Source organism: Phasianus colchicus, chromosome 13 (assembly GCF_987193195.1).
Source record: "Phasianus colchicus chromosome 13, bPhaCol1.hap1.1, whole genome shotgun sequence".
In the NCBI taxonomy this organism is placed as follows: domain Eukaryota; kingdom Metazoa; phylum Chordata; class Aves; order Galliformes; family Phasianidae; genus Phasianus; species Phasianus colchicus.
The window spans coordinates 18540590-18553610 of record NC_143448.1 but is presented as its reverse complement, the minus strand read 5'-3'; the positions used below and the strand labels follow the sequence as shown (position 1 = coordinate 18553610).

General features: G+C 51.5%; 1 protein-coding gene across 4 annotated transcripts in view; it reads right to left on the bottom strand.

Annotated features, from left to right (window-relative positions):
* Positions 1-13021, bottom strand: part of ZNF469 (zinc finger protein 469) — a 185672-nt gene that overhangs the window by 160129 nt on the left and 12522 nt on the right. For 2 of the 4 annotated variants that reach the window (XM_090149463.1, XM_090149464.1), the window contains exon 1: positions 307-540. The exons of 1 other annotated variant lie outside the window; for it this stretch is intronic. The gene's annotated coding sequence lies outside the window, so the exon portion shown is untranslated. Of the gene's footprint in view, positions 1-306; positions 541-13021 lie in introns of those variants that run through there. One more of the 4 variants, XR_004170064.2, reaches the window with a different exon arrangement.

Sequence of the window (13021 nt, the reverse complement as noted above, 5' to 3'; positions counted from 1 at the left end):
GCAGCATGAAGCTTTGCAAGAAACAGCAAAACCAAGAGCTATTCTGCTGCTAAGGAATGGCCCCCTGAAGCTGCAGCAGTTCCTGCATTCCAAGATCTCAGACACAGGGCTGAGAAATACCCCCAGACAACAGGGGAGCATTGCAGCTGAGCCCCCAGCTCGGGACAGGCAGCACAGTAGCACCAGGGATTGGAGAAGGAGCTGAACCAAACCACAGCTCAGCCTCCCACCCACACACCAGGAAATCACAAGCCATTAGCATCAAATAAAGGCACTTTCAGGACACAAACGAGACGCTTCACTGACCTGCTGGGCTCGTAGGTGCCGCTCTGGAAAGCGAGGGCAGTGCTGGGAGATGCTGAGGGCTGCAGCCATGTCCCAAAGGTGGTGATGAACTCCACGAGGTCACCATCAGCCCAAGCACAGCACCAAGCAACCCAAATCCAGGCAAAAGACTTTCACAAGAGGGAAGGGCTCCCTATCCAACTCCCTTCCTAGTGCTGGCAAGGAGAAATAAAAGCCAGCTCTGCTCAGCTCCTACCCATTTATAGCCCCCAGGCAGGGGGAGGGCAAAAAGTGCTCCTCTGCAGCCAGCTGGGCAGGGCTCTGCCAACCCGTCATCCCTTCCACCTGTCTACAGTCACTGATTGCCCACCTCGTGAGCACAGGCAGCACCAGCACGAGGGCTGCTCTCATGGCTGTGGGTGCCTGGAGTTGCTCTGGACTTGATTTGCAGCACTGCTCTCTGCTGGTGATACGGATGCTCCTGGAGCCCCTTGCACATATGGCACAAGCAAGGGGCTCTTCTGCAAGACCTGGCTAAGAGGGTTGTGTTGCATAGCTAACAGTGGTGACTGTGTTGAAAACCGTTTTGCAGCTGAGAATTTGCTCTATCAAACGGCGTTATTGTGCTCTTTGTAGCTGTTGTGCTTTCCATGGAAACAAATAGGAGGCATTACTCTCTACATAAAAGCTAAGAAGAACCTTCCAGAACGTGCCATGGGCGCATCTGCATTTCCCAACATTGAGTTTGTCTCACCACCTTCACACTAAAGCATTTATTTTTCTAGTATCTAGTCTAAGTCTACCCTCTTCCAGTTTAAAACCGTTTCCCCTCATCCTGTCACTACAATGCTGCTCCAACAGCAGCACCCACAGCAAAGTTGCTGCTATGGCTCATAAAGTGCTTTACGAGCAGCAGCTGGGAGCACACAGGGCAGCTGAAATGTGTCCTTCCCCTCCCCCCAAACCCCTGCCTGGGCAACGGGCACAGCTCTCCCTGCCTTCTCCCACCTGAGCTGCTCCACCTTTGCTCAGGATTTGTGCAAATGCAGCCACCCTCGTGCTGCCCACAGATGGGTTCCTGTGCAAAAGCAGGGATCGAACACAGCTGCCTTAACCCTGCTCCAAATGCAGCCTTGAGTTTCCTTCCCAATTCCAGCAAACTGAAGCCTGGGAGGTGCTCTCCCAAAGCTGCTGGATGGCATCGTACCGTTATGGGCATCACAGCCCCAAGGAGCAGCCCTGGGGCTGAGTCCCAACCATCTCCTCGCTCCTCCTGAGCCTTTTTGCTGACTTCAGTGCATTCATGGATGCGCAGAAAACGCAGAAGGACCCTGAGAGATCACACAGCAAAATGCTATTTTTGGATGGCAGCAATGACAGCTCCGCTCCAGCCTTGTGTTTGCAGACTTATGGGATGTAGTTCCTGTGGAGTAACCTTTAACCACGCAGTGATGGTGTCAGTTCTGCTTTTGGAAGAGTGGCGAGGTTGGGAAGTGCCAAGATTCCCCAGCAAAAGGCGGCCAGGAGAAGGCCAGCTGTGACACCCCTACAAATATGCTCTAGATGAATGCTGGAGGGCTCTATGGAAACTGCAGAGCACACCTCTGGTATTTGCAATGTATGCATTTTTTTTCCGAGACCGAGGCCCGTTTTTGTGAGGTTATAAATCAGCCATAATAAAAATTAATTCTCAGCACAAAACACTGCCCCAAAGAAATTATTATTTTTTAACAGATGTTTTTTTTTTTTTTAATATAATTTTTGGTCACATTTCCATTTTGGGTTCTGCTCCTGATGTTTCTTCTCCCACCTGTCTGGTCCTGAGATCCTGCAGAAAATGGGCTCAGACTCAACAGCACGGATGTGACCTGTAGGAAAACAGCATATAGAGACAATGTCTGGCCCTGGGCCCTGTGGGATGTGTGCACACTGCTGAGATAGGTGCAGTGTGTGCAAGCAGCAATTGCATTTCCCAACCGTCCCATGCCATGGAGCAGAGCAGATTCCCCTTTTTATGAAGACAAATCAGAACTCAGCCAATATTTAACGACTGGAGAGGATTTCCAGCCACAAATGTGAGGCCCTGGCAAGCACTGGCTGAGAGCATTTCCTCTGCCCTATGTGTGCATGTGAGCAGCACTGGTTGGCAAACAGGAATTGCTGGGCTCAGGATGGACAGCCACCCCAATGTGAGATGGATGGCTGCCCAGAGCCAAGAATCAGGGGGGGGGGAAAGGTTGAAATTCCAATAAAACTCAATCCGCAGAAAATGGGAAAGGTCAAACAGTGCCACGGCAGTGCTGTCTTTCATTTAGTTTTGGACAGGGCACAAGCCAGTCTTTCAGGGAGGAACATAGTGCTGATGCCATCGGATTTTTCATGTACATTTTGCAGCTGGCAGTGGGAATGGGGTCGGTGGAGGTCCCTGTGCAGGGACTGCACAGCACGTCCCCTCCTGCAGCACAGGCACGTCCTGCAGGCAGCATCCCACAGGTCCTGGCGAGTCCAAGTGGTGTCTGCACATCAGAGTAGGAGAGCAGCTCCCACGCAGCTTCATTTGGCTGCAGGGGATGCTGATCCCTTGAGAGGATGCTGTCTGCTGGTCTCTGTCTGCTGCAGGGACACCCTGGCAGCTCCCAGTATGGTCAGCAATTTGGGACTCGTGGCTTCTAAGCATTGCCCAAAGCCTCACAGCCCTGTATCTGGGGGAAAGCAGGGGAAATCCCCTCTCTGCTGGGGAATTCCTGTCCCAGAAGCAATCCCAGCTCTGGCCCAGAATGCCTTGCAAGGGTTTCCTTTGGATGAGCAGCAGAAAAATTGAAAGGGAAGACAACAACAAGAAAAAACTGAGCAGGAGGAAGATGAAAGCCGCTTCCAGTCTGTTCCAGGGCACTTCCAGCAGGCCCAGCCCACACCACACAGCATCTTCCCCCTGCCCCAAGCACATCAGCACTGCCAATGCCATGGGAAAGCCTATGGAAACCTCTCCAAGTGCTCTGCCTCACTTCCCTCTGCTTTTCAGCTCTTTGGCATCAAAGCATCACAGCCCAGAGCCACACTCCCACCTGCAGCTCAGGCTGGGCTTGGTGTGGGCTTCTTCCAGCTTGGGAGTCAGCAAAGGTGAGAAAAGGCAACAAGCAAATAAGTAGCAAAGAAAGCTGCCAGCTGAGAATAAAATTAAGCCAGGGAAGATTTCAAACGTCAGAATTTGCAGCATCCCTTTCTCATCTGCCCTTGAACAAAGACAGATAGTGAAATACCTCTGAAATAAGAAAAAATATATATATTTAAAATGTGATCTAAACGCTGCTAGCATAGGGCAGCAGCAGGAGATGCATTATCTCCCTTCCCAGGACAAAGGGCTCATTAATCATCTTGCACTGTTCCACGCACTGTATCTTATCTCAGCTTGCTCCCTACGCTCCCTTTCACAGGACATCCGTGAGCAGAAGTGACAGCAGTAAAGCATTCATTCACATCATTATGCATTGATGCCCCTCGCCAAAATGGGTTTAATAGTGATTGAGATGCTGACACTGCCCCGGAAGGTGGTCACCTCCTGGGTGGGATCTGTCCGTGGCACAGAGCTGGGGATAGGAAACAAAACCCTGCAGCAATGAGGAACAACGTGAGGCAGTAAGGGAGGTGGAGCACAAGGGCACGGTGCAGGAATTAAGGCAGAAGAACTCAAGGTCCATTCTCTTTTGGGAGAACAAACCATCGACAAATAGGGCAGATCAGGTCCTGCCCCAGCAGCAGAAATCTGCCCGATAGCAGCATGGAGTCTGAAGCACAGCATGGATGGATGCAGCTCAGCCTCGTAACGCCATCCCATTAGCAGCACCCTACAACCATCTCCCTGCTGGAAAGCCACTCCTGGAGCACACGGGAATGGCTGCAGCTGGAGAGAGGCAGCTGCACTGGGATGGGGGGGTCCTGGAGCACATCCCATCAGCAATGACCATGAGTGGATGGAGGGCAACATCACCCCAAGAGCACAGATTGGGATTAGGGTCCAGGATGGGCATTTGCTGCAGGAAAATGATGGGAAACACCTTAGGATTAAAAGGATCACAGGAATCCCTCGCAGTCCGCAGGGTGCTGGCTGTTCTCACTCCTCCTGGCAGAGGACAGGCTGAAGCTTTTTGCTCCCATGCTGCAGAGAGCCTCGCACTGCACCCATAGGTGCTGCACCCCCACCAGCAGGAACGATCCTAGGGCACGACAGGCATTTAAATAATGCAAAATAGGGGCTGTCTGCAGAGAGAAGCAGCCCGGCAATGAAGTAATGACCTTCAGAAAGGTGGAGGCTGATGAGTTATGAACCCATCGCCGCTCCCCCCGCGGCCGAACTCATGTATACACTTATGCAATGATTTATTTGCATCCCGCACGAAAACAAATGGATGTTTTACATATTTATATCATAAGACAAACCAATATTTAAACTGATCAAAGACAGCGGCAGATCTGGAGGCGATTAGAGCAAGTGTTTGCTTAACTGAGGTCACGGCGCGCTCGGTGCGGGTGAGGCTGCGGATCTGCTGTGCACATGTGGGTGCATGGAAGGGCAGCAGTGTGCTGGGAAGCCCCCAGCATCCCAGCAGTGCCGACAGCATGAGCACAACCCAGCACAGCTCTCAGGTACACATTGGAAATCCCCGCAGCCGGGGTCCTGAGTTGCAAAGCTGCAAGGTGTCTGCTTGCAGAGAGAGGTGCTTAATTCTGCCAACTGAAGCTGGCACACCAAAGCTGTTCTTGCAGGGATCTGCAGCATCTCAGGATACGCACCAAACTGCAGCGCTGGGCAGGTGCCCCTGTGGAAATGGGCAAGGAGTAAAATAGATCCCACTTCTACTTGCAGAAGAAGCCTACCTTGGGTGAGCAGCCTGCTCCAGCCCGCTGACGGGGATGCACGGTGCCTTGGGGCAGCGCTGTGCTGGGATTTGACATCTGGGGCCCTGCTGGCGGAAGGGAAATGCTCCTCCATCCGTTTCAAGGGATGTTGAATTGGAAACAGCATAGATCTCTTCCACCCCCTTGTCATCCCGGCTCTCTGCAACTCATTTCCTCCGCCCTGACCCCTTTTGGCACCTGGGTCACAGCAGGGAGGGATGGGGCTGCATCCTGCAGCTGTCTGCACGGGCACATCCCTGACGAGCCCATGTCCCATGCATGGGACAAGATGCTCCATTGCCCCGATGTCTGCAGCACGCTCTGAGAGCCGATTCTCCACCTGTTTCAGGCAGGATGGAAGATTGGCCCCAGCTGGCTCTGGGGATGGATGCAGCACTGCTGATGTGCGTTCTGCTTTTCAGCACACAGCCTCACTTCAGGTGAAAGGCTCCCCAGGAGGGCTGAGAGCTCAGCAACAACCACAGGAGTTTTCTGCAGCGCAGTGCTGTGAAGGGCAGGCGTCGCCTCAACGCCCTGACACCGAGCATCTCAGTGATGCTTTGGGGTGGACAAAGCCAGGCAGCAAGAAGGGGGCTCTGCTGGAAGCTGTCCCCTCCCCACACATCCTCACCATCCCCAAGAAATGGCTGAGATCTTAGAATTTGTCTTTCCCCTCCTTTTGGCAGCACAGAGGTGTGCGGGCATCAGTGCGATCGCAGGGTCACACCGTCTGTTCACTGCAGAAAAGCAATTATTTGGTCTATAAAAGGATTTCGATACAGAAGAGCAAAAGAAGTATGACTTCCTGTAGCCAAATTCCTGCATAATACATAAAAGACACATAAAAGGGCAGCGACTTCAAACAGCATCTTCCAGAAAGCGTTCAGCAGACAAGCGAGGAGCTGTGATTTTCTGTCTGACAGGGATGAGGCTAAGCCTCCCCTCAAAAGAAGTGCCATCTGCAGGACCCTCGTGTTTCCAAGACCTGTCTCCCTGCAGCACATAGGCACAGCCTGTGCATATCCAGTCCCACAGGAACACTGCTGGATGGCAATGGAACCGGGATAAACAAATGACCCCAAAACAAAAGGGTCCGTGTCCCTTATCCCAGCTGCCGGCATCCCTTCAGCTTCCAGCAAGGCCAACCCCAGTGTTCAATCTACACCCCCCAAACCCTCTGCAAAGCCTTTGGAAAAGGACAGATTTCATCCTTCTTATCTCAACTCCGGAGACAACATTTATCTTCTCTGACAGAAATCAACCTGGGATGCAAGCGAGGAGATGAATTAAAGGCCAGCAGACCCAGGAGGGCCCGCACAGCTCGGGGGGAAGTCTGCACCATCAGCATTTGGTTCCAGTTTGTCCCTCTGCTCGACACGTTGTCAGCACTTTGGGGGAGACTGAGCAGGCCATGCAGAGCACAGAGCTTGGGGCTGCAATACGTGACATTCACGGGATGGGGGCTGCATCCCCACCACGTCCCCCTGAGCTCTCCATGCCGTCCTGCAGCCACGTTGCTGCTGGCTCCCAGGCCAGCTGGGCTGCAGGACAGGGATGAAATAATATTTGGATGTGCTCAGTGGTAACAAGAAGGGCTTGCTTGCAGCAGCATTGCGTGCCAGCAGGTTGAGTGGGGTTTCAGGAAGATTAGAGGTCACTGGTGTCACTCCATGGGTAGAGAAGCAGTATTTGGTAAAGCAGGATGGGTTCCTCTGCCATGTGGTGTCCTGCTCAAGGTGGGGAAGTGATGTTGAAATGGTGGAATGCATTCTGAAAGCTTCAGAGATGCTGGGCATTGAATGGCAAGAGGGGTTTAGGTGGGAAACTGCACCTCTGGGCCACCAGAATCAGTCCCAAAGTGAGCAATGAGTGACACAGGCAAATTCCATCCTGAGCATCAGTGGGTCTGTCTTCCATGCATCAGGATCCAGAACTGAAACGCCCTCATTTAGGGAAGAAGTATGGCAGCAGCTCCAAGAATGGAGAGTGAACCCAAACAAATCCCCTGCCCATGACAGAGCTCCTGGTTGTGCAGACTTGGCTCATTTCTTCAGGAAAAGCACTGTCCTCCCATGCTCTGCACAGCCCAGATTCAGAGCAAAGAGGGAGCAAGCACTGCTCCATAAGGATAGGAGACATCTGATGCTCTCCCTGTGCACTGCACGTGGGTGAACAACTGTGTCTGAATCAAAAACCTCTTCCTGGTTCACCCGGAGCCTCAGCTGCTCCCTGCAGCACTCACACATCCAACACCCAGCTCAACAACAGAGCCCACTGCAAACTGCAATGAGCCAGGGATCTCCAGCCAGGCAGAACAGCCCAGGCTCAAAAAAACAGAATGTCCTGCCATGCACAGGGTGTCTCTGCTGACCTTCCTCTATCAAAGCTTCCAGGTTCTGTTTGCTTGAACTCTCAGTTCCTTCTTCACGGTTTGCTGGAGCTGACATATCATTAATGACTGTGCTCCAGAAGTGACACATTGCATTGAGATCCAATGGCCAAACAGCCTCTGAGGCACAGAGCAGCCCAGCAAAACAGGTCCTCGGTGGTGGCTTCTGTACACCCCATGCCCAGAGCCTGATCTCCTTGGAGAACCTGGAGCTCTTCAGTGATAGAGGTTCATTCTCCACCACGTGTTGGTGATGCCATCATTGGCTTCACGCTTGATCCTTTACATGAGTTATGGGGAAATGGGGGGTGATGGTTCACATGTAGACTTGTTGACCTCAGAGGTCTGTTCTAAGCTTAATGATTCCATAGCTCTATGCTCAGTGTGCTCCCTTCCCTCCCCACCTGCTTGGGAACCTCAGTGACATCCCAGCCCCTGACTTCAGTGCCATGGAAATTCCTTCCAGCTGGGCAGCACTTGGCTTCTGTAGGGACTTCTGTGGGTAGAGCAGCACAGAGGGAATGAATTCACTGCTTCCCTGAAATAACTGCTGCACAAAACACACCTCTGTACAAGGATGCAGCTGCCATTCACTGCTGCACAAGCCTAACTAAAAAAGAAACCAAAAAAGCAGTGGTCCCCCCCCTCAATTCCACAAACAGACTGCAAAGTCCTGGGGGGCAGGCACCGCTATTCCCCATTGGATGGAATGTGGGGGGAAGCAGGAGCTGGTCCTCTCCAGCATCCTCATCCCTGCAGGTGTTTGCCCATAGTGCAAAGCTGTGACTACACTCCTGCCCAGCTCAGGATGTCCCAAATGCTCCTTGGGAAGAGCAGCCCTGCTGTGCTCAGCGTGGAGCTACCATCCATTTTAATGCTGTTTTTTAGAAATTCACACTGCTGATTGGAACAAAACCCACATCCTCTCGTGGCAAAGCCTCCATCCATTGGAGCAGCAGGAAATGATGATTCACTCTTTTAAGGAACAGAGGCCCTGTTGACATAAAGGGCCGGGGAAGAAGAGAAAGAATAATATCACAGGCTTGGAAAAGAGACCTTGGGTGTGAGTGGGGACCACGATGGTGCTCAGAGAAAGCTGAGAGGAATACAGCTTCCCTGCAGGTAGGGATGCAGCACACCCCACTCACCATTCTCTAATACTTTCCCAACGGATAAAAACACAAAAAAAACCCACCTGAGAGCTGTTCTTGTTTCTTACAAAGGCTTCTGCAGAGGCCTCAGAGCCACAGTGAGCAGAATGTGAGTCTGTTCTGGTAATGCACAAAGCATCCCACTGCTGGGAATGGAGCAGGATGCTGGGGCCGGCAAGCAGGGACTCTCTGAGGGCTGGGCAGGGCTCTGCCTCACTCCTGCCTTTGAAGGGCTTTTCTCATGTTGTTTGAAAGTTTGTTTATCCATCTGGTTGTAATTCTGCTGAGGTTTGGGTGTTTTATAGTTAACGAGAAATCGTTTTATGCACCCCAAGCTATAGCAAGGAGGAGAAAGGGTGGGGGCTCCTGGAAGCTGTTGCTACGGACAGCTGAGCAAAGCACATTTCCTGCAAGGCAGTCTAAGCTTTGAGTCACAGCACCGGGGTCCTCCAATGGGCCCCACAGAATTCTCTGCTCAGCACAGATGCTGTCCCTGTTTCCCTGCTCCTTCGGCTCAGAAGGCTGTCGGTGGGGACCAGCCCTCCCCACTCCTATTTTGCCCCACTGCCTCCAGCTGGGGAGGATTGCACACTACCAAACTGCCTCTGGCACGTTACAGACCTCCAGAAAACCTCTTCACGTGAGGCCTGTGCAACAGTGAAAGTGGAGAATGCATTCATTTACTAGAACACAGAGATTAATAAAGTTATTGCCGTGCTTTCAGATGGGATCACGGGAACTGAGACACATCCTCAGCGACCCATGTGCCTGTTCTGCTCCCATTGCCTTCTCCATCCACCTCCCTCCCAGCTGAAAATCTGCCTGGGAGCAGATGTAGCTCTCAGAGGAGCACTTAGTCAAGCCCTTATCCTGAGTGTTGTAGCAGCACAGCCCGTCCTTTCCTTACCATTTTCACCCTGTGGGTCCCTCTTGATTCAAATCTGCCTGCCTGTGCTCCATCAGCTTCTAACTATCAGCTCCCAGCTATCAGCTGAAGGATTAATTCCTCTTGCTGCCTTGCTTGAGAAATGCTCGTGCCCCTTGGTCATGGTTAGACTGAGTCACTTTCTGGCCAGACAACAGCAAAACTCTGCTGAATGGACAAGCAAAGCTCAAGGACCAGTTTGGTCCTGAAATCAACTACAAACAAATCATTCATCCACTGCGAATGAAGTTTTCCCAGCAGAGAGAGGGGAGAAGGTCCAGGCTTAGCACACAGCCTTCATGCACTGAGAGCTGTCCTTCTCAGCCATGCAGTGCACACACCTCTCGCTGTTCTCACCCTGTGCTTTATTGCAGTCACATAAGACAGCAGTGACTTTGGCTCACTGCACAGCAGAGGTGATGCAGAGCCCATACAGGAACTGCAGGCTGCATAACCTCAGATTTGAGGTCGCTAGGATTAAGTGACTTTGGGGTATTTCATCGTTTTTGAAAACACTGGAATAAAACCCATTGGGAGCAAATCCCAGGGAAGATGCTGGCAGGCCTGCAGTCCCCCTTAGCACCTAGCAGAGGAAGAGGAGATGGAGGAGCTGCCAGCAGCACCCTCCAGCCCAAGAGCTCTTGTGGCCCTGCTGCCCCCAGGACACACATTCACCCATCCATAAGGAACAGAAAGGAATACTAATCTGGTTTCACTGCAGCCACTTGGGGCTGCACTAAGCTGAGCACAAGGTGACCTGCTGGAAACATCTTTTTGGGGGCAGCTGGGTTGTGTTTTGGCCCAGAATTTCCTTTTTTTTTTTTTTTTTTTTTTCCTCCTTTCTCCTATCCTCCCAGTGCCTCTGGGAGCCTGTGAAATACAACGGGTGCTGCTGGATCTCTGGAGCTAATTAAATGCAAGCACCCAGGCTCAGTGGGCAGAGGAAGCTTGCTGAACATGGGTACATCAGCACTGCCCAGGCGTCTGCTCAGCAGGCTGTGCCCAGCTCACACTGAGGGAAAGCCCCCTCTAGATATCCAGGGCAGAAATGCAGTGATTTTTCCATACCAGCAGTCCCTCAATGCTGTGCCCAAGCTTTGATCCCCACTGTGATGCTACTGCAAGGACAGCAGAGAGGGAGATGGAAGCCTCAGCTGGATGCAGGGAAGGGGCTGCTGCTTCTGCTGCTTCCCCTTGGCTTGCTCAAGCAACTGCTTGGCTGCCAGTGCAGGAACAGGGCAGCAGCACCAGGACCTGCTAGGCTTTGCAACCAAGAAGAAAAGATTTGACAAGGGGAAAAGCAAAATTAATAAAACCCCTTTTTTTCTGCCCAGCCCAGCCGAGGGAGGCTGATACAAAAAGCACAGAGAACTGAAGCGGAGGGAGCAGCTCCCTCGCCTGCCAGTCGTGTTGTTCAAATCCAGATTGCTCAGTAAGAAAACAAAGCCCAAAGCCAACACCATCCTCGTGCACTCACATCCTTGCTCTGCCTTGCCCAAAAGCCACGAGATGCTCTCTCCCACCCTGAAGTCATCCCAGCACCGCTCTCTCACTGACGGTTATTAACGGGTTTTAATCTGATGCTAAAGAGGTGAGGCCGTCAGAGCTGCGGGTAACAGCTGTCTCTGATTAACTCTGCCTTGTGGAGTCGGTTTCGTTTGGAAGCCCACAGCCAACTCGAAACTCCCTTTGGAAGGCCTTGGTGCCATTGTGCGAAGGGAAAAAATAATAAGAGAGATCTCAGGAGGAGATTAATTTATCATCCGCTGCTCGTTAACGTGTGTCCACAGGATGAACCTCTGTCACAAGACAGGGGAAAAGCCAGCCTTGGTCAAAGCCAATCTGGAGATTTCCTCAATCCCCGAGGAAAACAAATATCTGCTAATCTCAGAGTCTCTGAGCCAGAGCTGGATATCCATTAGACTGGGCAAAAGCCAAAACTTCAACTCTAGTCCTCTGCTTTTCCTTTTCTCTGTTGGCTCTCCGTATGTTTTTCAGCAGAGGGGTGAAGCGCTCAGTGTCACCTCAAGTGCCATCAGCAGTGATGGTCCCTTTGGGGCACCACCTGGCTCTGCTGGAGCTCAAGCATCACCTGGCCATTCCAACACAACCTGTGTCACGTTGCCAAGCCAAGCCGTGCCTTGGGCTGAAACATAGCAAAGTCCTCCCAAAAGGAGAAGATGATGAGTGACCTCCAACACACATTCCTCTCCCTGGGATCTCCTGAGCTGTACCTCACTAGTAAAGCAGCAAACAGATGGAACCAGCTGGAAGAGAGAGCTGACATTCTTTTTAACAGTGTTGTTTTAACTGGTAGATGATAATTCTAGAAGAGGGGTAGAACATCTTGTTATGTTTGCTTATGCCCAGCCTTAAATGATATTCACAGAGAGAGAAAACATCACCACAGGACACTGGGTAAATCTTGAACCTTTACGTCTGCTTCCTAAGCCCCAGGATGGAGATTTTAGTTGCAAGGAAAACAGAGATACAACCAAGCAACAAAAAACAACAAAAACCCATTGACTGACCTAGAGGTTTGCCTCTCCAAAGCTGCAATTTATCCAGCTGATGACAGATTCCAAGACACTGCAGTGGTCCTGGTATCTAAAACCTATGCATGCAGACCTCAAAGGGTGGCACAATATGGCAATGCACCTCTTCTCTTCTGACATCCATCACACAGGATGCAGCTGATGAGCTCACATCCATGTCATCAGGCTCCAGGCAACAATCCAACCTCTGGTCAACATTATCAGTCCAACCTCATTATCCCTGACCAGCGCCATCAATCCAACCTCACCATGCCTGGTCAACATCATTGGTCCAACCTCATCATCTCTGGTCAATGCCACAGACCCAACATTGCCACCTCTGGTCAAGGTCATCGGTCTCATGTTGCCACCAAGCTGACATCACTTTGCATCAATCACAGGGCTCTGCCACAGCTCTCTGAGGATGGGCACCTGCAACGTGGCTGCTGCTCACTCTCCTGCTATTGCCCTGAACCACAAAGCCCACAAAGCCACCAGCTCCAGCACCCACCATAGCATGAGATGAGCCTGACTGTCACAACCACTCACTGTACTGGTGAAGGAATGGTTATTTTTGCATGAAATCTCGGTTCATTTTTAACACAACAGTTGCATAAGCATTTTTCTTTCTGGTTGATTGTAAAACATGGCCCAAGGTTTCCTTCAAAGTGAGAAAAGTGTTATTGTAAGGGGTGAGAGGGTAAAACACATTGGAAAGAAAAAAACAGAGCTATGCAAGCCTCAAGTCTTTTCCAGCTCTGCAGACTAAAATTATTGGAGTTCAAATCACTGCTATTTCTTGGAATAGCACCTGGGAGGAGGTTTAACTCTCTGAACAAGC